The following is a 26,585-nucleotide window of genomic DNA, read 5'->3' as shown; positions in this document are numbered from 1 at the left end:
ATATGATTCTTCTCCATAAAGTGCAACCCATATGTCCTACCAGATTTTCCTCATGTGTCCTTGGAGTGAGGCAGTATAAGCCAAACTGACTTTCTTTGGCCTCCCCTCCCCCAACCACTTTGAAAGCAAAGGGGGATGAGATGTAGTCTGGGTGAAACAGGAAGCCCTCAACTGAATGGTGATGGTGTGGCCATTTTTACTACTACCAACTAAGGTGAGGCCTTTTTTTTTCTTTTTCTACTTTTTTCTTTTTTCTTTTTTTTTTTTTTTGCCACCAGCCGGTGGGTAGCAGACTCGGGGTTGGCGCAAATGCATGTTGGGACATAAACATGTCACAGCTCATTTTAATCTTTAAGTCTCCTTTTGTTTTGAAGGCTCTTGTTTTCTGCAGGTAGCTAAATTTAGCCATATTTTGTCAGCTAGAACTTATGTTACTGAAAAGAATGCTAGCTAGTGAGTCTCAGCAATGTCACACTTTATTAGTCATGCGAGCACTTAAAAGCAAGGTTAGAAACACCCAATTCCTGAGATTGGCGGGTGGCAGTTCTTTAAAATGCTGCACTGAGTCTGTTAGGATTTACTTCAGAAAACAGAACCAAGTGAAGAGCATGAAATTTCACAAACAATGGCCTTTATTTTTTTTCCAGATTGATAAATAGAAAATTCAGATAAGAAAACGAATCCTTGGGAGTAGGATACAGGGTTCTTGTTTCCTCTTTTTTTTATTAAATCCAATCCAAATTCCCACTAGGTTGAAAGACAGAAATAAAGTCATTTGATCAGAAAATTTAAAGCAGAATGGGATCTTATCTCTCATCCAACCCCATCATTTTTTTTTAATAAATGAGAAAACTGAGTTCTGGAGATATGAAATCACCCACCCAAGGTCACTTAGGTAAGAAGTAAGGGGCCTTGGGTCAGTCAGGATTCAGACCTAAGTCCTTTTACTCTAACAGAAGCCTGAGGAAGCAAGCACAGTGTGCCTGTCACAAGAAGAGCTGAATCAAGCCACTGCATTGAGATATAAACTTTCCTCCCCATACATTCACTGTCTGTTTCTCTGCAATGCGGTGATCTGTCGGTGCTGCCTGATTCTATTCCACAAGGCGTAAGGGTCAGAGTATGAGCTCCTCTCAAAGCAGCAACCCTCCAGCTCTCCAGAATTCTCATGGGGGCTCAGGCCTATATCCCCTTAGCATGGATACAGAACATCACTTGTCTGAAAAAGAGACATCTGTCTGCTATCCAACCCTGGCCACCAAAATGAAAGGGAGAACGTCAGTGCTGTTGAGAGAGGAAAACAAAAAGAAAGCAAGTCCATGCCTTGAGTCCTGTATGATGTCTATCCTCAGAAAACCCTTTTGAAGAAAATGTTTGGGTAGAGATGAGATCTGTGATATCATTGGTCTAGGTAAATGCCAGGTGAGGAGACTCCATTTACCAATTAAAGTCGGCACCCTCTCTGCAATTTATAGAGCTGTGTAGGGCAAAAAATGGTTAATTGCCTTGTCCAAGATTACATGGTCAATAAGTGACAGAAATGGGCCTTGATCCTTGGACCCAAGAGTTCCTTGCTTTGAGGACAGCTCTCTTTCGGCTACCTTATGCTGTCTCTCAGAAGGAGAAAAGGATGGGTTCTCTAAATAAAGATAACTCATTTGGTAAGAAAGGACCCGCTTCCAGTATCTAGGTATGCCATTCTGACATATTTCCCATTTTGTGGGAGCTATAAGATGAGTAAAATATCTAAGTAGCTTGTCTAAATTTCTCTTATTCCTACAAGGTATCAAAATAGGGTTTATTAAACTAAATCTATAAGCCCTATGAAGCCAAGGACCTATTTCTTTAGTCTGTCTATTGCCTAGCATGCATACTTTGCACATATTAGGTGCCACATGGATGTTTGTTGAATCAAATGGTATAATATACTTCTTCAAAGCAGGTCCTTTAAATGTTTTAGTAATAGGGGGGAAGCTAGGTGACACAGTGGATAAAGCACCACCCTGGATTCAGGAGGACCTGAGTTCAAATCCAGCCTCAGGCCCTTGGCACTAGCTGTGTGACCCTGGGCAAGTCACTTAACCCTTATTACCCCACCAAAAAAAAAATCCGTAATACTCAGAAGACTGCTCTATTTTTTCTAAGGAATGACTAAAGACCTGATTTAGCCTACTCACTATCCTCAAAATAAAACTCAGTTTTGCCTAACTTCATGTGTTATTTCTTACTATTCCCCTTATCTGTTTTTTAATATCTCATGTACACAAAAACCCCTATAGTAGATACTTCAAGTGATGTAAATTTTAGATGCTGTATAATTCCTGCCCCCACATATCTTCCACCATAGAAGAACCCAGATGATGGTTTGTACAAAGAAACCAGCATTGCCTGATAAAGTATGATTACCATTGCTATGGAAAATTCATAATATGAAGACTGATATTTTTGCATGTACCATGACACAGTGATAAAAGGGACAGAGTTATTCAAAGCTTTTCTGTGAAGTTTAAACAAACAAAAAAAACCCACCCTGTCATTCAGAAAGAGCTCACTATAGACTTGATGAGCTTACCTGTAGAAATGAGAAGAAACCTTATTCAGCTATTCTTTTTTTATAATGAACATTTTTATCTAAAGTTTTGAGTTCCAAATTCTATACCTCCCTCTCTACCCTCCCCCTTACCTGAGGCAGCAAGCAAATATAGGTTATACATGTGCATTTATGTAAAACATGACCAGGGCAGCTAGATGGCACAGTGGATAGAGCACCAGCCCTGGAGTCAGTAGGATCTGAGTTCAAATCCAGCCTCGGACACTTAACACTTACTAGCTGTGTGACCCTGGACAAGTCACTTAACCCAATTGCCTCACCAAAAACCAAAACAAAACAAACAAAAAAAATGACCATATTAGTCATTTTGTACAAGAAAACTCGAATAAAAGAAAAAAAGTGAAAGAAAGAAAGTGGAAAAATAACATGCATCAATTTGCATTCCATCAATATCAGTTCTTTCTTTGGAGGCAGATAAGTATGCTTCATCATGAGTCCTTTGGGATTGTCTTGGATCATTGTATTGCTGAGAATAAGTCATTCACAGTTTTTCATTCAATAATATTGCTGTCACTGTGCACAACATTCTCCTGGTTCTGCTCACTTCACTATTAATCAGTTCATATAAATCTTCCCAGGCCTTTCATTCAGCTATTCTTTAAGCCTTTATTGAGGCAGTACTGCAGAATATTCAAATGTAAAGACTTGGTCTGTGGCCTCTTGGAACAAACGGTATGTTTGCTTCAACTATCGTTATGCAATTATTGTTGTTATTACTTTCAAATAGATATGCTATTAGTTAAAAGACTCTTATTTGAACATTGAAAGTTAATCCTAAATGGATTTTCCTTTGAAACAAAGTCTTATAGATCTTGAACTCAAATGCAAAATAAATTCTCATTTTGCCTGTCCTCAGCTTTTCAATTATGTCCCAGAATCTGAGTTGGGAGAGAACTCAGCAACTATCAATTCCTACCCATACCCAGAGAAGAACCTCCTTTATGAGAAACCCGACAGGTGGTCATCTAGCCATTATTTAAGGATTTAAAATCAAGGGGAAACCCGTTCCCTCCTGAGGCAGACAATTCCACTTTTGGATAGCTTTAATTGTTGTCCTTATTTCTAGCCCAGATTTGTGTCTTGGCAGCTTCTACTCATTATTCCCAGTCCTACCCTATGGGGCCAAGCAATACAGGGCTGACCTCTGGTTCAGGTGACAGTTTTTCAAATACTTCAAGACAGCTATTCTATGGTCCCTGTGTCTTCTCATCTCAGATCTTAGTTCTTTAGTTCCTCAGCTTTCATTAAGTTCTTTTCCTTCTTAGATTTAGTATTTGTGATGTCTTTTCCTTAAGATATAGGAAATCTAACAAACTGTGGATATTCTCTCTCTCTCTCTCTCTCTCTCTCTCTCTCTCTCTCTCTCTCTCTCTCACACACACACACACACACACACACACACATACACACACACACACACACACACACACACACACACACACACAATGCTAATTAAATTCTCCTTTGCAGTACATTGCTGATTCTTTTTGTCATTTCTTCAGGAAATATTTTTCTTTTATTCTTCCTTCCATCTTTATTCCCCTTGCTAACACCACAGTTCCCAAAATCACAGAATTAGAACTAGTGGAGACCTTAAAGACCATCTAGTATGCCCCCCTCATTTTATAAATAAGTAAACTGAGGACCAGAGAATTTAAATGGTTTTCCTCAATATCCCCTATACAGTAACTAAGATAGTAGGAATTTGAAACCAATTCTTCTGACTCCAAATTGAGAATGCCATAGTCCCAGTCTGTCTTCCAAATTCAACTAGCAGAGAGATCCACTGGCCTCTGAGTTATGGGCCCCAATACATTTTCCTCCCTGAAAAAGTTTTGGTTGAGGTTGTTGTTCAGTTATTTTAGTCATATCCAACTCTTTCTGCCCCGTTTTGGGGTTTTCTTGGCAAAGATACTGGAGTGGTTTGTCATTTCCTTCTCCAATTCATTTTAAATATCAGGAACTGAGGCTGTAAAAACAGTTAAATGAGTTGCCCAGAGTGGCATAGCTGCTAAGAGTCTGAGGTCATATTTGAATTGAAGTCTTTCTGATTTCATGCTTGGCACTCTATCCACTGCAACACCTAGCCACCCCTGAAAAAAATTTAGTAGACATCTAACTTATCCTTCTATCTCCAAGCTATATATGTATCATCTATTTCCAAAGACTGCCAGCATCCTGAACTTTTAAGGACATTACTCTGGTTTTATATATATATACATATATATATATATATATATATGTGTGTGTGTGTGTGTGTGTGTGTGTGTGTGTATATATATATAATTTTGTGTGTGTGTGTGTGAGTCAATTGGGGTTAAGTGACTTGCCCAGGGTCACACAGCTAGTACGTGTCAAGTGTCTGAGGCCAGATTTGAGCTCAGGTACTCCTGAATCCAGGGCTGGTGCTCTATCCACTGCGCCACCTAGCTGCCCCCACTCTGGTTATATTTTGTTCTTTCACACAAATTTTCAATGCTCACCATTGTCTACAGGAAAAATCAAACCACTTAGCCTGACATTTGAGGCCTATTATATCACCTGTCCTTAAGCTAACATTTGTCAACTTATCTACGATGACTCACCTTCCCAAACCCTCTGTAGCAGCTAAACTGTGCCATGCACTGTCTTACCAATAGGTCTTGGTTTTTCCAGCAATGTTCTTTCATACATGCCATTCCTTTTGCCTGAGATCGTGTTATTTTCTCTCTACTAGTTTCAATATAACACATTCTTCAAAATCCAGTTGAAATCATTCCTGCCCTAGGAAGTTTTCTAAGGAAATTCTAGCCAATGTGACCTCTCTCTCCTCAACTTCTATATTAGCTATCCCCTGTAGTTCTTCCTTTGTCAAGTATCATGTTCTGTTTTGTAACATTTGTTGTATTGAGCCCCTCTTTTCACTTGTGTTTTCATTTTACTTTTTGCATTTTCATTAAAGAAAGAAAAATGCATAGATAGGTAGATAAATACACAAATGGATAAATAAATAAACTTTACTGCATTTCCTCAACTAGATTGCAAGTTCCTTTAAGGGAAAGAAGTGATTTTTTTACTTTCTTGCACCCTCCAAAATATTAAGCACAGGATTTAGTACACTGTAGGTACTTTATAAATAAATAGCCATTGATTGATGAGCACAGTGCTTTGCACATATTGCATACTTTGAAAAATGTTTATTGAATCTGTGATCTCCATCTCTTTCTTCTTCACCACCATATGCTTATAGGTGGAATTTAGTTGTAGGATCTGTTGTCAGCTATACCTTCTGAAAGAAACTCTTCTCAGTCTTCCTAAAAGACAGGTATGAGTTGTAGAATAATTCCAACCTAAAGTCATATGCCATAGTTTCTTTATGGAACTCAGATGTAAACAGAGAAACCAGAGGCATGCTTTTCCTTATAGAAAATGGAGAGTTTCCTTCCACTGTAGCTCTTCTTGTGTCCAACCAATTTTTCCCTTCCCCACTCCTTCTCTTTCCTTCTCTTCACTTCCTTTCCTGATCTAAGGTTCCAGTCATTGCAAAGAACATCTGGAAATGTCATAGTATTGCTTCCATCAAGTCAAAAATGGAAATGAATTACACTACTTGTTTGTTTTCCTCTGAGCGAATCAGTCAAGCTGTGTTTCGTTATGATTTCATTTGATCACATACCAGGATACTAAAAATGTCATCTTGTTATTTATCTTAAGACTTTCTAATCATTTGCATTCAAAGACAGTGAAGTCTAGTGGTTGGAAAACGGTCACAAGAACTAGCTGTTTTGTAGTTTTAGTCTTGGTTTTCTTGCTTGCCAGCTCTACATCTTGGACTGTATCCTTTTAAGGTCTTGGGGGATCACACACATACACTTTTCCACCAGCTCCAATTCATCCTTCTATAAAATGGAAAGGACAAGGAATGTTGTATATCTCCTATTTTGTTATCTAGTCGATTGCAAAGTAGAGGAAAAATTATATTCTAATCCAACTAATTTAATCTAATTTATTAATATATTTTGCGTATATTATGGATATGAATGTGCATGTTGTTTTTCTCAATAAAATGCAAGCTCCTTAAGGACTAGACCAAGCATTATCCCTGGTTCTATAGTAAGTGCTTAATAAATATATGGTAATTGATTGCTTAAGTGTCTACTATGTGTAGGGCACTATGCTTGGTGATGAGGATATGAACACAAAAAGGAAAAAAAAAAACAGTTCCTGTTCTCAAGAAGCTTATAATGATCTGGAGATGAGGAAGTATAATGGGGGAGGGACATGGAGAACTTATGCCTGTGCATGATATTTTAATTCTTAATCTATCATTTTCATATATCTTGTTGTGCTCTATTTCAGGGCATTTTCCCCCTTCTTAATGTCTCCATTATTCTGAGAAGATGTGCTACTTATAATTTCTCTAGTTTCTTTTCTCTTCAGGGAAAGATGTCTTCAACCTCATGGCCCCCAGGTAATGATCCAGACTAGTGTTGTCATGACCTCTAACACTGCATTGTTTTAGTCACCATTTCAGTTTCATTAGGTCTAGCTATTATCTTCAGGGCAATGTAAGAGTCAGTAAAAAAGCCTGATGGACAGGAAAAAGCCAATAAATTTCACCAAAAACACCAAGGTACACCAATTATCCTGGAATAAAGGACAGTTATTTTAAAAGTGTTGGTGGGGAGGGAATATAATGCAGACTTCTAGGATAGCATCTTATGTTTGCTGGATAGAAAAATGGAAGTAGTGCTCATTTGGGACTTTGCTGTTCTCTTCTTCCTGAGTCTCAAGGCTGGTGAAAGAAACTAATCTATTTGTAATAATTGCAAATGTGAGGCACCAGCAGTAGTGAAGAGCTCTTCATATGGCACCTAGTAATAGATGGCTAAAGGCGGCACAAGGTGAAGGTCTTGGTAATTGAAGCCTGGAGGCTACTATCAGCATCCCGATTCTACTAAGTTGACAGTGCCTCATCCCTCAGTGCCAGATCCCATTAGGATACCCCCAAGTGACAGATGGCCCTCCCAAACTGCCAATCGGCACAGATGTGATCCCAGCTTTGAGATAAACAATAGCACTTGCTGGCGTGTGAGGTAACCTAAATTTCACCAATTATAAATCCTAGTGAAGGCCACAGTCACAGAGAGCCTGGATTCTTAAGGCTCTCTTTGTTTTGTGATGAAGGAGCTACATGATCTAGTGGAAAGATGCTGGGCTGTGAGGAGGGAAATCTGGGTTCTAGTTCTGGACAAGTTCTATGACCTTGAACAAGTTGCTTTACCTCTCTAGGCTTCACTTTGATTATTTATAAATTGAGTACAATCTAATCTAATAAATATTTATCATATGCCTATGATATAACAAGTACCGAAGGAACAAAGCCAAAAATGACAAAGAGCTCCTGCCCTCAGAGAGTTTATATTCTCCTGGGTTTGTATTAAATGAGTGGTTCTCAATGTTTTTTTGTTTTTGTTTTTGTTTTTTGCAAGGCAGTGGGGGTTAAGTGACTTGCCCAGGGTCACACAGCTAGTAAGCGTCAAGTGTCTGAGGCCGGATTTGAACTCAGGTACTCCTGAATCCAGAACCGGTGCCGGTGCTTTATCTACTGTGCCACCTAGCTGCCCCCCACCACCTAGCTGTCCCTGGTTCTCAATGTTTTTTGATCTTAGGACCCTTTAATGCTCTAAAAATTCATTCAGGACAACTTCACTCCCCATCCCCGAGTTTTTGTTTATACCTATTGATATTTACCATATTTGAAATAAAAAGATTCTAGAATTATTATTAAATTGGTTTTGATCTTGGGAATACTTGAAAGGATCTTAGGGATTCACAGGGGTTTGTAGAGCGCACATTGAGATTTGATGCACCAGACAATCCCTAAGGTTCATTCTATAATTCCGAGCCAAGTAACATGAGGCAAACTTTGAAGTGAGGAAGACAACTGAGCAAAAAGGACATGGACCTTAGTGTGGGGGATTGTGACATTCTCCACAAACTACACATTCCAAAAGAACTCATAATTAAAGTCCTTCTAAATGTCCTTCTAAATAAATACATATATTGGTACATATCTCCACTATTACAACATAAGACCTCTTTTTACTTCATTGTATCTATATCCCTAGCAACTGGCTCATGTTTGGCAAATAGTAAGTGCTTAATAAATAATTGCTAATTGTTGATTAATTAATTCCAGAGAATGTGCATTGGTAGAGAGAGCTTCCTCATTCAGGAGTGTCCTATATCAATGTTATCACTTTACATCACTTTCCTTTCTGAATATATCTTTCCCTTCCCAAGCTTATCTCTAGAAAGTCATTTTTTTGTGACAAATAATAAAAATTGAAATAGGAAAAAAATTATAATTGAGGAAAACTAACCAATGAATCAGTCCAATCTGACATTATAGGGTTCCATTCTGGTTATTTACTTCTTAGGAAAAGAAGGGACAGAAGGGCTTTTTCTCATCCTTTCTTTAATGCCAAATTTAGCGATTACAATTTCAGAGTTTACTTTTGGTTTGTAGTTGTTCTTATTGTTCTTTCTCTTTTTTGTTATTCTGGTCATTATGTTTATTTTTCTCATTCTGCTTACTTCCCATCCACACATTTCCCCATGCTGTTCTCAATTCTTCATGCATGTAATTTCTCATGGTGTGGTAATATTCTATTACATCATCAACCACAATTTGTTAAGCTGCTTCCCAATTGATGGACATTTACTTGATTTTGACTTCTTTGCTACTACCAAACATTTTTGTTATGAGTTTTCTGATGTGTATGCAATCTTTCTAGTTTTGACATTTGTGATACATATGTTTACCATTAGGACTTCAGTTTCAAAAGGGAAGGGGGAAGGAAATAAATGTTAAGCGTCATCTATGTTCCAGGCACTGTGCTAAGCACTTTACAAATATCTCATTTGATTTTCACAACAACTCTTGGAAGTAAGGTGCTGTTATTATCCATATTTTATGGTTGTTGTAACTGAAGCAGACAGAAGTTAATTCACTTGCCAAGGATAGTGTCTGAGGAAAGATTTGAATTCAGGCTTTCCTGATTCCAGGTCCAACACTCTTGGATACTACATTATCTACCTGCCTCACAAAAGGTGTAGATGTTTTAGTCATTTCCTTAGTATTAACCCAAATTGTTTCCCAGAACAGTTGTCTGCAGTTTTTTGAGCAAAGGTAGTAAAGGCATAGGTAGACCTATGCCTTTAGAAAACTATACGCAGCATGGATTCGAGAGAAAAGAGACCAGAGACATGAAGACCAGTTAGAATTTTAATAGTGTAGGTGAGAGGTAATGAGGTCATGAATTAGGATAATGGTGTTATAAATGGAGAAAAGGTGATGTAGTAGAGGTAGAATTGATAGGGCTTGGCAATTAGTTGGATATGTGGTAAGATCAAGGGTTGGGAAGGTTAGGAAGCTCCTCAGATTGTATGATCTATCTACTTCTCTACTACATTTCTTCCACTCTGCAGAGATGATCACATCTTGTATCTCTCCAACCCCCATAAACACTCTATTTACAAGACCAAAAACTTTGACATTCTTCTAATTATAACATCTTACTGTTCTATTTCTCCTTGTGCCTTATCCTTCCTAAAACTATTCTTCATGCCCATTGTGACCTCTATTCCATCTCTCCCCTCTCTACTTTTTAGGACCTTATGCCTGATTTGAATTCACTTTCTTCTGTATAGACTATCAGTCCAACTCCTAATTGTCCTTTACTATCAAATCTCCTATCTCCTTGTTCTATCTCCCACCCCTTCCTTCTGTGGGCTCTGTCTTTCTGGGTTTTTCATATTATTATTCAATCCTGTTTCCTGCTGTCCTATTACTTCTTCTCTGTAGGCTTCTTCTTTGTAGGCTTTTCATCTATATCACATATTTCCTGTTTGTGTTCCAGTAGGACCTGTCCTACATCTTAGTATCTTCGCCATATATGCTTTCACTTGATGACGATCACTTTCTATGAATATATCTTATTTATTTAACTTTTTTATTTGCCACCTCTCTGAAAATGTCTCCCAGATCTATGTATCTAGTTGCAATCCTACTTCCAGTACCAATCTGTTGCTTTACAATCTTAAAATACTATGAAATATTAAAAAATAGGGAGAAAGGGACTAGATTTGTGATTTAATTGGTTCAGGAAATTCCCAGATAAGAACACATCTTCTTCCAATGTGGGTCTTTCAGAGCTGCTTAGAGCAATGAGAGATTAAATGAATTTCCCAAGGTCACCTAGTCTGTATGTGTCAGACACTGGTATTGTATGTGGGTTTTGGGGACTTCAAGGCCAACTGTCTATCAAGTAAGTTAACATTACCTCTTAGCATATAAATGTTAGCTATTATTGCTATTAGTAACTATTAATACAATTAATCCTTAAGGGATTACATGCTTGCATAGAAGATGACCTCTCTTTTATGATCAAAGTAGGCAATGAGGTAATCTATTGAATAACAGGAGCTTAGGGAGATTTTAGGGGTCTGAGGAAAAAGAAGCATTATTGGAATAGCTGCTATGGGAAGCATAACATAAAATCAGCCAGGGAATAATAAAAGTATTGCTATGCAACAATGAGAGTCCAGCTAAGATTCATTAATATTAATTTGTAGTGAACATAGCTGGAATACTCGCAGGATTTCCTCCAGTAGTGTTCAACAACTAGGGAATAGGAAAAGAGAAGGGAAAAGTTGGTGAGTCATGTTGGAGGACTGGGAAGGACTAAATGGCAAAAGAAAAGGAAGACAGAAAAAAGAGAAAAGGAAAACAGAGTTTAAGGAAAGAATAAAACACATATTTTTTAAAATGACAACATATTTTTAAGGGTGATAAGAAAGGCAGTTTGAGAGAGAAAGCCTAGGTTCAAATCATGCCTTTGACATTTATTAACTGTGACATTGGGCAAGCTGCATAACTTCTTATCTATCACTTTGGGGTTTCTAAGACTATAAGTTGCAGAGAAGCTGCTACCTTTCATTTGTAGAACAGATTTCCTCACTTGAGAGTCCATTATATTAATGATTACAGATGTCTAGTCCCTAGCATCCTAAATTCAAGTTTCAAATTATGAAAGGAGGAAATTACAAAGTTTTTTTTTTCAGTTCCTACCTTTAAGAAGCAGCAGATCAATGGGGACTGGAGTCACTTGGATTCTAAATGCTTCTGGATGGGATGCTAGACCATTCCAATCACATTTTCATACTTTTGAGTTGCTGTAGCCTTTGAAACTGGAGAGAATCTCCAGAGAGAGATTCAGAAGAACTGAGAAAAAATGAGAAACCTTAATCATTTTGTTGAGTGATTATGTAAACACATTTTAAATATCTGTAAGCACTTTTTTCTGTCCTTATTCTAATGTTTTTAATCCTTGGGAATCCTGAAAAATAAAGTGTTAATTTCCTCCCTATTTCCTCACTTCTCTGTCTTATCTCTGCTCCTGGACTTTAGTTCCATTTCCTAGCCCTTAATCTTCCCAAATGGGCAACTGAGTATTCTCTAGGGTCCCTCCTTTGCCATTTTGGGAAACACTCCTCTGCTTTAAAGCTTCCTTAAATACCTAAAAATAAAAGTTGACCACATGTATATGACAACAGCACCGCTGGATTGAATGGCCAGCATCCTCTGGGGAAATCATATTGTGCAGGTGAAAAAAGTGCCATCATTTCATTCTGCTATATAAGGTGGTGTACTGGGACTGAACTCAGTGACAGTTAAAGCTAGAAGTAGTTTCTATACTGCAAAAGAGTTACAAGATAATTGAATTGTAGAGATGAAAAGGACTGGAATCATCACGTCTAAGGATTCTTCACCTATTGTCCATGCAGGGAGATCTGTGACTTCGGGTGGGAAAAATGTAACATATAACTCATAAATGCAATTTTCCTTCATCTTTAACTAGAATTTGTCATTTCCTTCAATTATGAAAGTAGGTAACAAAACATTTTTCTGAGAAGGGAGCTTCACCAGACTGTTAGAGGGGTTCATTTATGATGGAAAAGGGTCCGACCCTTTTCCAAGCCAATGTACTAATGATTTCTATAATATTATAAACTAATAGTCATACAGGCTTCACTGGAAGACACACAATGATAAGAAACTCACTTGTTCCCAAGATGGCCTTTTGTATGTCTTGATAGCTCTAATTATTAGTAAGATATTTCCTGATATTGTGCTGGAATCAACCTCCCTCCTATTTCCATCCATTGACCCCAATCTACCTTTTGTCATCAAGTAAAACAAATCTGATGATCTTCCTACTTGGAAATCCTTCAGATATTGGAGGATTGGTAACATGTAGGTTTTCTCTTATCAAAGCAAAACATCCCTAATTTATTCAACTTACCTTCCAACAAGAATGGTGTTTAAGTCTTCTCACTGTTCCTATGATCTCTTTCTTTCAACATTCCAGTTCATCATTACTTAAATACCCGAAGACCTGGGATCCCATCAAATTGAATGTTGCCTCCAATGATGCACTTCATACTCTTGATCATATCCTCATGTAAGCTTACAACAAGAAGTCAGCTAAATATTTTGAGAGCCTTCCTCATTTTCTACTGACATCATAAGGATATCAGTAGGGCAAACTGTACCCACTAGATTCCCTCACTTTTGATATGTGACCAGCCCATCTTCTTTTGAGATACTGCATTTCTTTAATAGTATCCCTTGCTCAGTTCTTCATTAGAGTTCTTTATTTTTTATGTGTTGCAGCCTGATCATACCCACTATATCATAGCCCTCTGAATTACACATCTTTAATTATTTGGAAAACCTGGACTTAAATCCTATTCCATAAACATACTAGCTTATCTGATTAACCCTAAGCAAGCCATTCAAGCTCTCAGTCTGTTTTCTGATCTTTGAAATGAGGATAATAACATGTCTCACAGGGGTGTTATGAGTATCAAATAAGATTATATATATATATATATATATATATATATATATATATATATATATATATATATATATATATACATATATAAATATATATATGCAAAGTGCTTTACCAACTTAAAAAAGTATATAAATGTTAGCTCTTTGATGAAGACTTTGCTAAGCACACATCTCCCCATTTTATGCCTCAACTGGAATTAATGATTGTTATATCTTTTCATGAATACTGAATAATTTGGAGGGATTGATGGGAGATACTTTGTTGGAAGAGAATCTTTAAGGTAATGTTTTGCTCTAATAGAGCAAATACCTTCAACTATATTATGGTAAAGATGCTGCCTACTGTGGAATATCATTTGAAGAAGCCAGTCTTTTGTATACTAATAGCCTCATAAGGATGTCCTCTATGCATGTATAGATTACTATAATAAAAATTCACATATATTGAAAAGTAAATATACAGAGCAGTAGCTGACTTTTAGTCACTATTTTCATCATTGATAAATGCACAAGTTTTGTTTTGTTTTTTCCCCCCAACACCTATAGTGTCTTTCCTTTTGTCAGATCCTTGTGACACAATTGCATCACCTCCAGAATGGAACTTCTCTATGAATATTTGTTCTAATCCAGCTGCTTAACTAAATTTTGTATTTTTAGTGTCATTGTTGTTTCCTCTTGAAGCATATGGTGCTATTGGACTACAAGTATGCTGACTCTTCTATCCTTGAAAGTGAAAAAATATTTGATATAAAAATAATTGAGGATCTTTTCCATTTTTCTTCCCTTTGTTGTCTTCTTTCCACTTTCTTTCTTAAATGCCATGAGATGCTTTTGCTGAATTGAGTTTCTTGCCAAGTTTTCTTTTAATTTGTTTAAACCGTGATGGTTCTCTCTGTTTTATGAAGTGACAATGGTCATAAAAAGTTCTTTGTTTTAAAATATGACTCCTAGAACAGGATACAATATTCCAAAGTTGTCTGACCATGGAAGCGTGCAATGGGATTATATGAATTCTAGACTCTTTACTATATACTAACTTTAATCTGTACTAACTTTATTTGACCATCATCACATCACACTGGTGACATGCTGAGTTTATAATCTTCTTTGAGTTCTAGGTCTTTTCTTCATGAAATGTTTTTATCATATATTTTTCATCCTTCCAAAAATATTATTTTGAACCCAAGTACAAGATTTATTTCTATTGTTATTAAATTTCACCTTTCTAGTATCAGCTCACCACTGTAGTCTGTCTAGAGAGTTTTGAATACCAGTTCTGTCATCTAATACATCAGCTATTCTTCCAAGCTTTGTGTTATCTACAAATTTGATGAGCATGACATCTGTACTTTTATTCAAGTCATTGATAAAAATGTTCAAGAGAACAAGGCCAAGGAGAGAGCTCTATTGCACTCCAATAAAGAATTCTTTCTAAGTTGACAGCAGTCCATTAATCAACACACTTAGGGCTTAGTTAGCTAACTAGATTCTAACCTATCTAATGGTTCCTTCACCTAATCTATCTCTCCATCTTGTCCACAGAAAGAGAATTATCTTCTATTTGCCAGTGAGGCATAGTGGCCATGAGTTTTGAGTCTTTAGTTTGGGGTACTTGTGGAGATGAGGAATATAAATTTGTTTCTGAAGACATTGGATGCTTAAAGTAAAGTAAAAGGGGGAAAATTAGAAAAACTTTTTAAAAGGTTGTTGGGGAGAAACTTCATGAGTTCTGAATAAACTAAAAAAATATGTTACAATTGTCCATTAAGTAGTAATTAAGGAAGTCCCAAACTCACAATCAATATCAATTAAAAATATGTATTGATAAAGAAGCTGTTGCAAGATAGGAAATATAAAACAGCTCTCCAAAAGATTAACATTTAGTTGAACAGATAAGAATACATACATGAAAAGATAGCTAATAGCAAGCAGTATATGAGAAATGACAAGAAATAGATTGCTTGCAATCCATAGTTGGCTTACAGATCAGAATAGGCAGAGATTTTGAAAAGATAACAGATACTATTTTAGATGTGCGTAAGATAATGAAAACAAAGAAACACTACACAGAGGAACATGAAGGAATAGAAGACACATTTGGGAAACAGTGACTCCTTTGAGTGGAGGATTTGTGTAGCTAAGTATTGGGAGATAAGACTGAAATAGATCAGGGATTGAAAGGGGAGGGTTTTGGGGCAGCTAGGTGGCCAGTGGATAGAGTGCCGGCCCTGGAGTCAGGAGTACCTGAGTTCGAAATCGGCCTCAGACACTTAACACTAGCTGTGTGACCCTGGGCAAGTTACTTAGCCCCAATTGCCTCACTAGAAAAAAAAAAAAAGAAAGGGGAGGGTTTTAGGGGGCAGCTAAGTGGCACAGTGGATAAAGCAACAGCCCTGGATTCAGGTGGACCTGAGTTCAAATCTGGCCAAAGACACTTGACACTTACTAGCTGCGCAACCCTGGGCAAGTCACTTAACCCCCATTGCCCCACAAAAAGGGGGGGGGTTACCACTTAAAATATACAGACTGTTTTGTGTATAATATTATATTAATATTAACCCAAAATATTATATTAACATTAGCCCTGTATATTATATTAATTTCAGGCCACGTTCCTAAGCCAAAGTGTCACTTTCTCCCACTTCATGCACATTATTACCTTGGTACTTAGATATAACATCATATGTGTCTCTGGTTTCTCACTACAGCATCCTATCTCATGAAAACTCCCATTCCCCTAATTGCATGATATCATAATGAAAGCATCTGATTAAGCAAATTTATATTTAAAAGACTGTGACAGACTACACTGGGGGTCGGGGGGAAGGAGATATCTTTATTATTCCATTACATTTCCTCCTCATTTGTTGTTGTTTAGTCATTTTTTGGTTACATCCAAATCTTTGTGACCCCGTTTAAGGTTTTCTTGACAGAGATCCTGAAGTGGTTTGTTAGTTTCATCTCCAGCTCATTTTATAGATGAGGAAGCTGAGGCAAACAGGGTTAAGTGACTTGCCCAGGGTCACATACCTAGTAAATGTCTGAAGTCAAATTTGAACCGAGGACTATGTGTCTTCCTGACTCAAGGCCTGGCAACCTATCCACTGTACCACCAAGTTGTCCATTTCTCCCCAAGCCCCATCCCTTTTCCAAACATTTTATCTTTTTTGAAGATATCACCATTTTCCCACTCTCCCAGATTTACAATCTCAGTGATACCCTTGGCTTTTCTCTCCCTCAACCTACATATTGAATAAGTTGTCACATCTTGCCATTTCTATTTCTGCACCATCTCTTGCACACATCTACTATTCTTTGTTTGCCACCATCTTACTTCAGGTCATTATTCTCATCTAGATTATTGTGATAGCCTTCTCATTGGACTCTGGGTAGAATAAGCTTCTTTCTACTCCAATCCATCTTCCACACTGTTACCAAAATGATTTTCTTAAATGATTGTATAATGACCTGGGTTTTAAGGAAAAAGGTTGGTCCTGGCCATACCCATGGATTCAATGCATTGTGAATCCATGATGGATACCAGTTTCACTCAGTGGCATAATCCCAGTGGCAAGCCAAAGAACCTTTTCCTTTTGCTGTGACATCCTTACAGTATTCATCCAGGGCCTCTGTCTACTTGTACTCAGTGTCTTTATTCTTACTGAGAGGCTGTCCTCTAGGGATAGAAGATTAAAGGAGTGATAGCTCATGACTTATTTAAGAAGCAGGATGCTGTGTTGGAAGGAGCACAGGCTTTGTAGTCAAAGGAACTGGGTTCAAATCTTTCCTATGATGTTTACTACCCCTGTGAACTCAGACAAGTCACTTAAGCCTCCTATGTCTTGGTTTCTTCATCTATAAAATGAGGGAGGATTGGAGTAGATGACCTCCAAGGTCCCTTCTAGTTCTAAATTGTGGCCTGATGTGTGTATGAATCAATCAATAAACATTTATTAAGTGTTTGCCTGCCAGGAATTGTACTAGGCACTGGGGAATCAGAGGCAAAAACTAAGCAATATTTGTCCTCAAGGAACTTACATAATATTGGGAAGGACAACATACACACATATAATACAATAACACAACATATACTTATTTACACTTGTATAATATACACATTTATTTATTTATATAAAATATAAACAAAATAAATACAGCTATATATAAAATAAAATTTATTTACAAGACAACAAGGTCCAGTAGAAAGAGCATTGGACATGGAGTCAGGAAGTTTCTGGTTTGAATCCCAACTCTGACACTTGCCAACTTGGGCAAATCACTTAGCCTCCCTTAGGCTCAGTTTCCTTCTCAGTAAAATGGGGCTAATAATATCTGTTGGGATAGGATTAATATCTGCTATTATTTCCCCACATCATGGGTTTAAGCTAATACTTCCTCCTTCCCTCTTACAACACGGATTAATTTTCCCTAAAAAGAGACAAAGGCTTTGAGTTTTGAACAAAGGAATTTGGATTCGATTCAGCAGATAAGAGGTGGGTGCTGGAGGATTTTAAGCAGAAGAGTGACATGATCAAATGTGGAATTAGGAAGGTTAATCTGGCAGCAGTGTGGACAAATGAAAGCTGTCCATAAAAGGAGGTTTGGCAGCTGTTTCTTTCACATGTCCTGGCCCTCTGAGAAAGTGATCGTTATTTTCGTGGGACAGATTTAGGACCACTTTTACAGTAATGCTGAGCTGTTGCCTTCACAGTCTCCTGCAACATTCAGACCTGAAGGTCACTTTTGTATTTGCCTTTCCTGGCACATGGATTAATCTGTATTGTCTCCAGCACCTTGGTCCAAATTTATTTTTTATGAGTGTTGTTTTATTTGTACTTTGTCCAATTGGATGGAATCATCATTTTAATGATCTGCAACTTTAAAGATGATCATTTAGCCTTAGTTCCTGACTCTAAATATGAACACTGGAGCAGGGTAAAAGCTGTAATTATGCTTTTTGGCATCTATAGCCAAGAGGAGGATTGGGCTAAACCTCCCATGAAAAGCAATGAGCATTTCTGGTTTGTCATTTCATCTTCAGGCATCAATTGACCTCTGCAGCAGAATTCTTTGGGATTAACAGTTGAATCATTTCAGGCCTTCGCTGATGGCTACTGCCTGATACCGTCTGACCCAGAGTACATTGCTCTTTCATTATGTTTGCTAGTAGTCGAGAAATAGTAATGCAATGCTACTCTGTGTGTGTGTGTGTGTGTGTGTGTGTGTGTGTGTGTGTGTGTGTGTGTGTGTGTGTGTGTGAGAGAGAGAGAGAGAGAGAGAGAGGGAACACATCATGTTTATGCTGTTTTTTTTTAAGACTTTAACCTTGGTTAGACTTGTTTGACAAGCCAAAGTTTGTGTTCTATTTCTCATGCTGAATCCATCTATCAATATTTTCTTAAGCACCTACTATGTTCCCAGTAGTGGAAGAGATATCAGAGAAGGTATAAAAGGAAGCTTGTGGTTCAGTCTAAGCACTTGAGAGGCACATAATTTACCTGGGGAGACAAGAGAGGTCTTTTCCTTTTCTATTCCTACCAGCATCCTAGCAATATAATAAGCATTCATTCATCCAGTAAATCATTATTCATTCATTCAATCAACAAATATTTATAACATAAGTAATAAGATATTTTTATGCTAGGCACTGTGGTGCTTATGTACAAAGGTATATACAACTGTAGCTCTCTCCTCAAAGAGATTACAGTATAATAGGAAGGATGACACATGTACACAGATGACTATGATTCAGGCAGAATGTGATATGTGCCACAAGAGAGATTCCAACATAGGGCTATGGATATTCAGAGAAGGGAAAAAAATTCCCCCTGGATGGGAATATCAGGGAGAGGTTCAGGGAATTTGAGCAGGGACTTGGAAGATGAATAGAATTTCAATGGGGTGAGACAAGTGAGGGTATTTCAGGTAGAGAAGATAGAAGGAGCAAAACCATCAATGGGAGAGGTGTCACAGAACTGGAGAAAGGCAAATGTCCTGTGTTTTTTGGAAAGAGAAAGAAAGAAAGAGAAAAGAAAGAAAGAAAGAAAGAAAGAAAGAAAGAAAGAAAGAAAGAAAGAAAGAAAGAGAGAAAGAAAGAGTCTGCTTCTATAGGCCAGTGAACCTGCCACAAGTCTTTCCCTGATTCAGTCCATCTTCCACTCAGATGACAAAATACTTTCCCTAAAAACACAGGTGTGACTATGTTCCCCCATCCTCCCTACTCAGTAAAATCCAGTTTTCTTATCACTTCTGATCAAATATAAAATCCTCTGTTTGGTGTTGAAATCCCTTTATAACCTGTCTCCCTCACCTTCTCATACCTTGTCCCTCTCCCTCCCCATGTGACCTTCAGACTAGTGATGTCAGCCTCCTGGTTGCTGCTTGTACCAGATGCTTCCTGCTCATTTTTACCTCCTGGTTTCCCTGTATTCTTTCAAGTACTAGCTCTAATCCCATGTGCTAAAACAAGCCTTTCCTGAATCCTCTTAATTCTAGTACATTCCCTCTATTGTTTCCAATTTATCCTGTATGTAGTTTGTACAAAACCGTTTGCATGTTGTCTCCCCCATTAGAGTTTGAGGGCCTTGAGGGCAGGGACTCTTTTACCTTTTTTTTTTTTTTGGTTAGTTTATTGTTTTTGGTGAGGCAATTGGGGTTAAGTGACTTGCCCAGGGTCACACAGCTAATAAGTGTCAAGTATCTAAGGCTGGATTTGAACTCAGGTCCTCCTGAGTCCATTGCTCTATCCACTGTGCCACCTAGCTGCCCCTTTTACCTTTCTTTGTATCCCCAACACTTAACACAGTGCCTGGAAATTAATAAATATTTATTTTTTGTTTTCAATTCCTAGAAAATTTCTAGAACATATCATTAAAAGGATAGTGAGTGGATATCTCAAAAGGGAAGTGGGGATGACAAAGGACTGGTAAGGCTGTTTCTCGTTTATGCCCAAATCTTATTTCCTCTTTGGAAAGGGTTAGTAGAGCAAGCATTTGCTATCAATAAAGTATTACCTAATTTTTAGTAAAACATTTGCCAAAGTCTTTCAGACCATTCTTGTGGAAAAAATGGAAAAATGTGGACTTATGACAGTTAGGTAGACTGATTGAATGACTGGACCTAAATAAAAAATCGTTGGTAATTGTTCAATGTCCACTTGGAAGGAGGTCTCCACTGGGATGTTCCAAGGATTTCTGCTTGGATGCAAGTCATTTAACATTTGGTAATTCAGTAAACACTTATTTAGCATCCACAATATGCAAAGCACTAGAATTACAAAGACACAAATGAAACAGTCTTTGCCCTCAGGAAGTTTAGATTCTATTGCCAGATAAAATGTCTCAAGATAAGTAAATATAATCTAATTTGAGAAAGGAAGAGTACCAGAAAGTTATGTTGTCCATTATTTGTTGATAAACTGTGATAGATTTGATTCTTCTCAGCAATACAATGGTCCAAGATAGTTCCAAAGGACTCATGATGGAAAATGCTCTCCAAATCCATACTACTGAACCATACTATTTCTTTTGTTTTTGGTGCTGTTTTTCTTTTTTGAGGTTTTTCCTTTTTGCTCTGATTCTTCTCTTATAACATGACTAATACAGAAATATGTTTAATGTTATTGTACTTATATAACCTATATCAGATTACTTGCAGTCTTGGGGAGGTGAGGAGGGAGGGGAGGGAGGGAGAAAATTTTGAAACTAGAAATCTTATAAAAACAAATGTTGAAAACTATTTCTACATGTAACACTTTTATAATTTAAAAAGAAGAAAGTTATGTTGTCAGTGTGGAAATATTTTTGATGACTAAGCCTAATTTGGGGGCTTATCTGACTGAGTAGACTAATCTGGGGACTTTTGACTAACTTGCTATCTGACTGTTATTAATTTAATGTGGGCCATTTATAAAGTTCCACCACAATGCTCCCAAATTCATAAACTAAAGATTAAGAAGGCTCTTAACTAAATAATCAAAGCAGAGTTTATTTATGAGATACTATTGAAAATTAAGAATACAGGGAAATAAAATGTACAACCTAACTGCGTTGAGGCACTTCTCTTTCTACTGCATCTCTTTGGACCTTCTTTAATACAATAAGGGCCTTAGCCGCCACTTGCTTTAGGGCACTCAGGGTACTTTATTCTAACTCTGAGCCCCTTTCACTTTGTAAATCCCCCTGCTTCTAACTTTCCTCTCCTTACTGCCACCACTGAACCCCTGTGTTTCTCTCTCACTGACCTTCTGTCTGCCTGTTCTGTCAATCTGCCCTTCGGCCTCTCTTTTCTCTGCTCCTAGTCCTTCTTGTCTTCTCCTGTGTCCTTGTAGCCCTGTCTCTAGTCTGCCAGGCTCCAACCTTTCTAATCTCGTCAGCCGCCTCTTGACCTCTTCTCTGCCTTATCTTGTCCAACCGAACCCACCTTGCTGTCTAGCTCCCAGGTCTATATATACCTTTTCTTCTCTCCACTCAAATCTCGGGGCTTCTTGCACCCCCACAGACCAAGCTAATCCGCCAACCAGGGCTGCAGCTGGGGGGGGGGGGGTCAGAGGGAGCTGGGGCCTTTTTTTTTCCTCCAGCTGTCTGACCTGGTGTCTTGTACAGCCCACCGGGCTTTTTGGCTCAGCTGAAGCAGAGGGGGAGGGGAACCAGCCTCTCCCACACAGAAGAGACCCTGAGGGCCTAAGGCTTTCTAATCTCAGCCCAAAGGTAGGGTCCCCAAATCAAAATAAATTTCCACATCAGGAAAGGTTTTGTGGAGGAGATGGTACTAGAGATATCATGATAGTGTTGATGGTTCTGAGAGGCAAAAATGAAAAGAAAATACATTCTGGGCATGGGGGTGGCTTCTGTGACTATTGGTGCCAGAAAACGGAATGTTAAGTTTGGATGATAGCCAGCAGTCCAATTTGGCTGGAATTTTGAGTGCATGGAGAGGAATAATAAGAAATAAAATTGGAAAGCAAGGTTGGAGAAGACTTTTCAGGCCCTTCAATGACAAGATGAAGAGACTGGCTAAATCCTAGAAGAAATAGGAAGTCTTTAAAGGTTTTTGACTAGGAAAGTAACATATAACTTGAGAAGTAACGAGCACTGGTTGGAAGACAATTAAGATTATTTGGACAACTCTTTAGATTGTGTATTGAAGGGAAGAAACTAGAAATAGAGATCAATTGGGAGTCTATTATAGTTCAAGTGAGCCACAATAAAGGTCCAAACTAGGATGGTGACCTTGTAAATGGGGGGAAATGAGATTTATGTAAGAAATGTTGTAAAGGGAGAGTCAGAAGGATTTGACAACTTATTAAATATGGAGCTGAGGAAGAGGCAAGGGTGATTCCAAGGTTGCCACCCTGAGTAACTGCAAGAATGATGAGGCTCTCAACAAAAATAGGGAATTTTGAAGGGGGGTTACAATTAGCAGGTAAGATGGTTGTGTTGATTTTGAGATGCCTATAGGACTTCCAAATGGAGCTATACAGAAGGCAATTGCAGATGAGAAACTGGAGCTTCAGGAAGACATTAAGGTTAGCTATATAGTTTGGGGAGTTATTCATATAAAATGATCATTGACCCCATGAAGCTGTTGAAATCACTATAGACTTCAAACAATAAACTTCTTTTCTTTTAAAATGTTATTTTATACATTTTGTTTTTATGTAACAATAAAAGCTAGCATTTATATAGCACTTTAAAGTTTGTAAAATGCTGTATGCAAGTAATATCATTTTTTAATTAATTTTTTTTTTTAGTGAGGCAATCGGGGTTAAGTGACTTGCCCAGGGTCACACAGCTAGTAAGTGTTAAGTGTCTGAGGCTGGATTTGAACTCAGGTTACTCCTGACTCCAGGGCCGGTGCTCTATCTACTGTGCCACCTAGCTGCCCCACAAGTAATATCATTTGATCTTCAAAAAAATCTGTTGAGATAGCTACTATTACTATCCTCATTTTTATAGATGTAATAACTGAGGCTCAGAGGTTATGACTTGCCCACAGTCACACAGCTAGCATATTTGAGGTTGAGATTTGAACTTTGGATCTTCTAACTCCAAGCACAATACTTTAACTACTGCACCACTTATATTTTCTAAAATAGCCCTTCCCCTCTACCCTATCTAGAGAGCCATGCTTTATGACAGAGAGAGAGAAAAAAAAGAAACAAACAATAGTTCAACAAAACTAACCAACATAAGTCTGATAGTCCACATCCACAACCAGCAAAGACCTGGATGGAGAAGGTACCATTGCCTATCTCTTCTTTGATACCAAGCTTAGGCATTATAGTTTTACAGCATTCAGTTTTTATTGTTTTGTTGTTCTTTCCATTTATATTTCTATAGTCATGCGAGATATTATTTTCCTAGTCATGCTTACTTCACTTGACATAAATTCATATAAATCTTTCCACACTTCTTTTGTATACCTTGTATTTATTGTTTCTTAAAGCATATCACATTCATGGACCACAATTGGCTACCTGCTTTGTTTCTAGTCCTTTATAGCTAAAAAAAGTGCTGCTACAAATATTTGATTTTATATGGGGTTTTTCTTTTTTTATTATTGGCCCCCTTGGGAATATTTGTCTAGGAGTTGGATCTATTATCCAAAAGACATGGAAATTTTAATAATTTCTTTAGGAAAATTCCAAATTGATTTTCAAAATGGTGCAACCAATGCATAGTCCCATAAACACTGGATTGGTGTGCCTGCTTTTTCACAGCTCCTCCAGGACTGATTCTTCCAATCTTATAATCTTGTTTGCCCTATTCACTGGGTGTGAGCTGAAGGATCATAGTTGCTTTGATTTATGTTTTCTTTTATCATTAGTTCTCTTGGAGTGACATTTCATATAGTTTTCTGGAACATATGTCCATATCTTTTGACCACTTTTCTATTAGAGAGTAGCATATCAGACCTGTGCAGTAAATAATTGATGCAAAGATTTTTTTCCTCAGTTGACTTATTATCTTCTTATCCTTGTTTAATTAATTTTGTACGTGCAAAAACTGTTCATCTTATGTAATCAAAACTATATCTATCTTTTGTGATTGTCTTTAGCCTTTATTTTATTAAGAATTTACCACTTAATCATACCTATAAGAAGTTTCCTTGTAATTTTTAAATTGTTGTCTAATATTCAGACCATGTATCCAGTTTGACTTTATTGTGGTATATTATATAAGATGTTGGCATAAAAGTAATTTCTGCCTTTCAGATTTCTAAACATTTTTCATCAAATAATGAGCTTCCCTGTATAATTTATGGTTTGGGGTTTATTGACCAGTTAGTTGTTACATTCATTTCTTTCTGATTTCTCCTTGTTTAGTCTGCAGCATCTGGAACATAGCTTAATCAATGTTTTCTTAGTGATTTTCTATTTTTCTTTATTTTAAAAATATATTGCTATCCTTTTTTCCATCATTACCATTTTGCTCAGTATCCTATCTTCTCTCTTCTCCCTCCCAGAAAGTTATTCAAAATAACAAATTATATTTTTTAATGAAAAAGAAGAGAAACCCCCCAGCAAAACTGATTGATGCATCAAAAAAGCCTGAAAACATATTCAGTATTTCGCATTCACAGACCTCCTACCTCTGCAAAAAATTGGGGTGATGGTGCTTTTTCACATCACTTCTTTTGGCCCATACTTGTTCCTTTTAATTTTGCAAGATTCAATTTTGATTGCGTTGTGGTTGTTCTTTTCATTTAAGTTATTTTAGTCATCATGTATATTGTTTCCTGGTCTCTGTTTACTTCATTCTGCCTCTGAGCATATAAATATTATATGCTTCTCTGTATTCATCATATTCGTAATGTTTTAGAATGAAATAATATTCCATCACATAATTTTCTCTTTTCCTAACCAGTCCCAAATAATTTTTATGATTACTTTTAAAAATATCCACAAGGATTTTTAAAGTGCCTACTTAATAAGTCAATTCTATTGGAATCTTATATGGTAGGTAGGGCAAAAGAAGAGTTAATCCCAATATTTAGGAACCGGTTTAATGTGTAGGATTTGGAAGAGGAAGAAATCAAGGATGATTCAAAGGTTTTGAGTCTGTGATTTGGATATTAGTGGTTTCCTTCACAGAAATAGGGGAATCAAGAGAGATAGTCAGGGAATATGGTGAACTCTATTTTGAACACATTGGGTTTGAGATGTAGATAGTGTATAAAGGGGTGTGTGTGTGTGTGTGTGTGTGTGTGTGTGTGTGTGGCATACTTGAAAAATTTGAACCTAGAGTTTAAGATTACATTTGAAGAACTTTGGATATAGATCTGGGCATTTATGGGAGAATACCAAGGGAAAATGGTTAGAGAAAGAAGTATATTTGTGGTGGGGGTGAGGGGTGTTATTGTGTGTGTATGTGCATGTGACAAATGCTTATATTTAGGTAGGAAAGATGAGGAAACAAATAAAAAGTAGTTAATCAAAGAACCAGTATGAAAAAAAGTACAGAATAATAAGGTATCCAACAGGAGAGAACAAACCCATTGTATCAAATGGGGAGTTGAGGAGAACTATTCAAAGAGCATTGGGTTGGATGATTAAGAAAGTTAGTGATGACTTTGGGAAGAGCAATTTCAACATAGTCAAGTGAATAAATATTTATAAGGTGCTTAGTATATGCCAGGAGTTTTGCCAAGTGCTGGAGAAATGAACAAAGGCAAAAACATGGTCCTTGCCCTCAGGGAGCTCACATTCTAATGGGAGAAACAACAACAACAAATTATGAACCTTGAAATACAGTGTAAAAATAAAATAAATAAAAATAAATACTGTATAAGTAGGAAGTAATCTCAGAGAGAAGATTAGTAATGGGGTTGAACACAAAGAAGAGCATTCCAAACATTGGGAGAACCAGTGAAGAGACATACAGTTGAAAGATGGAATGTCAATGTACAAAGAAGGGAAAGTAGGCCAGTGTCATTGGGTCATAGAGTAGGTGGACTGGAATAAAGGGAAAGAAGATTAGAAAGGTAGGAAGAGAATAGGATATAAAGAACTCTAAAAGTCAAAGAAAGGATTTTGTATTTGATCTTGGAGGTAATAAATAGCCACTG

Source organism: Dromiciops gliroides, chromosome 2, assembly GCF_019393635.1.
Source record: "Dromiciops gliroides isolate mDroGli1 chromosome 2, mDroGli1.pri, whole genome shotgun sequence".
NCBI classification, from domain to species: Eukaryota; Metazoa; Chordata; class Mammalia; order Microbiotheria; family Microbiotheriidae; genus Dromiciops; species Dromiciops gliroides.
This window is presented reverse-complemented; position numbering follows the sequence as displayed.